Source organism: Prosopis cineraria, unplaced genomic scaffold, assembly GCF_029017545.1.
Source record: "Prosopis cineraria cultivar Desert tree isolate PC_DT_omini unplaced genomic scaffold, ASM2901754v1 PC12, whole genome shotgun sequence".
Lineage (NCBI taxonomy): Eukaryota > Viridiplantae > Streptophyta > Magnoliopsida > Fabales > Fabaceae > Prosopis > Prosopis cineraria.
In genome coordinates, this window is record NW_026555343.1 from 13843871 (window position 1) to 13846627 (window position 2757).

A 2757-nucleotide genomic window follows, 5' to 3' on the forward strand; every position below is an offset into this window, starting at 1 on the left:
TGTGTTCCACCACATATTTCTCATCAAACCTCATCTTGTAAAGATTTTGTATTTTATATATTGACTATTAACTTCATATGGCAGCTGAAATCTTCATTCTCTCCCCTCCATCCCGTAGGACCATTTTAGTCAACTCATGCCTATAAAGAAAAGTGGTGGTTAGTTAATTACTAAAGTCTTTCAAACTTCGCTCCTTTTTAATATAGTTATAATTATCTGTTTCTAATGATTATTTTTTAAATAACTAATTTGAATATACTCCTATAAACATCTTTGGTAAAAACATGTTAATTGTACGTAAAATCCTTTAAATGGCCTGACAAATTGAATCATGATTATTCCTCCTTATCTTTTTATAAGAAATAAGGGTTCTCCTTCTGCCGCATAAAGTTGAACTAAAGCATGGGTGAAAATGAACTTTTTGCCTCTGTTTTTTTAAGATGTTATGATTTTATATCCTTTCTTACTTTTGTTGTGCTTACTTACTTATATTTCTCAGTTTAAACATGTTTTAGAAGGGTTTATAGGATTCCAAACATTTTCAAAAGTTTTAATTCTATATTTTTAACCTTGCTTTAATTAAGGTAAGTTTAGGATATAATAACTCCTAATTACCATTATGCGTGAAATTGAACGAGAAATATCAGTAATGTCAAGGCAGACATTATATACCATGTGACATAGCACACATGGCGACAACTTACTAGTTCAAACTTTCGATGCTCATCATTTTCATATACAATATTCTGTTGGAGTGATTTTAGTACTCACATGAAATTTATTTCACAATATATCTAATAACATAAGTTTCACTTCAATTAGATATCTTATTTGAAAATTAGACATTTGGATGTCAATCATCACTTTTATGTTATTTTCATGCATCCAAGTGCCCCAATCCATAAACTTATTTCATTGACAACAAATAATTCTATTATTATCTTTTGATTTTCATTTTTTTTATTTACTGAACCCTTTCAAAAGAGATAAAATTGGTGAATAAGAAACAAAACTCATTAAGAATCCATTTTTCTTTTTTTTTTGCATGGAATGTACACATCAATTTTCATGGATCATACCCTTCATTCCACTTCCAGTTCCTATGTTAATAGGAGTGGGACTTCTCCTTTTTCCCATGGCAACAAAAAATATTCGCCGTATGTGGGCTTTTCCTAGTATTTTATTATTAAGTATAGTTATGATTTTTTTCGATGGATCTGTCTATTCATCAAATCAATAATAGTTTTATCTATCAATATGTATGGTCATGGACTATAAATAATGATCTTTCTTTAGAGTTTGGCTACTTGATTGATTTACTTACTTCTATTAAGTCAATATTGATTACTACTATTGGCATTCTGGTTCTTATTTATAGTGACAATTATATGTCTCATGATGAAGGATATTTGACATTGTTTGCTTATATGAGTTTTTTTAATAATTCAATGTTGGGATTGGTTACTAGTTCTAATTTGATACAAATTTATATTTTTTTTGAGAATTGGTTGGAATGTGTTCTTATCTATTAATAGGTTTTTGGTTCACACATCCTATTGTGGCAAATGCTTGTCAAAAAGCATTTGTAACCATTGGGTAGGGGATTTTTATTTATTATTGAGAATTTTGGGTCTTTATTGGATAACAGGTAGTTTGGAATTTCAAGATTGGTTTCAAATATTCAATAACTTGATTTCTAATAACGAGGTTAATCTTTTATTAGTTACTTTGTGTCCCTTCCTATTATTTGGCGGTTCAGTTGCTAAGTCTACCCAATTCCCCTTCATGTAAGGTTACCGGATGCTATGGAAGGGCCTACCCCTATTTTAGCTCTTATCCACATTGCTACTATGGTAGTGGCAGGAATTTTTCTTGTAGCTTGCCTTGTTCCTCTTTTCATAGCTATACCTTCTATAATGAATGAAATAGCTTTCATAGGGATAATAATAGTAGTATGAGGAGCTACTTTAGCTCTTGCTCAAAAGAATATTAAGAGAAGTTTGGCCTATTCTACAATGTCTTAATTTGGTTATATGATGTTACCTTTAGGTATGGGCTCTTATCAAGCCGCTTTATTTCATTTGATTACTCATGCTTATTCAAAAGCATTGTTATTTTTATGATTTGGATCCATTATTTATTTAATGGAAGCTATTGTTGGACATTTTCCAAATAAAAGTCAAAATATGGTTCTTATGGGCGGTTTAATAAAACATGTGCCATTTATAAAAATCGCTTTTTTAGTGGGTACACTTTCTCTTCATGGTATTCCACCCTTTGCTTGCTTTTGGTCCAAAGATGAAATTCTTAATGATATTTGGTTGTATTCATCAATTTTTGCAATAATATCTTGTTACCATAGTAGAATTCATTGCATTTTATATGTTTCAGATATATTTACTTGTTTTATTAGTAATGTCAAGGTAGACATACATGCCATGTGACATAGCACACATGACGACAACTTACTAGTTTGAACTTTCGATGCTCATCATTTTCATATGCAATATTCTATTAGAGTGATTTAAGTGCTCATACAAAACTTATTTTACAATATCTATCTAATAACATAAGTTTTACTTTAATCAGATATCTTAGTTGAAAATTGGATACTTGGATGCCAATGATCACTTTTTTGTTATTTTCATGCATCCAAGTGCCCTAATCCATAAACTTATTTCATTAGCCACAACCAAGGGATAAACCACATCTAATATACAAATATACACCTAATTATAACATCAAATACACATTTCG

At 30.0% G+C, this 2757-nt stretch overlaps 1 pseudogene; it reads left to right on the plus strand.

The window, feature by feature from the left end:
• The first annotated feature begins 961 nt into the window (after positions 1 to 961).
• LOC129289132 (NAD(P)H-quinone oxidoreductase subunit 5, chloroplastic-like) lies at positions 962 to 2427 on the plus strand (annotated as a pseudogene).
• The last annotated feature ends 330 nt before the right edge of the window (positions 2428 to 2757 follow it).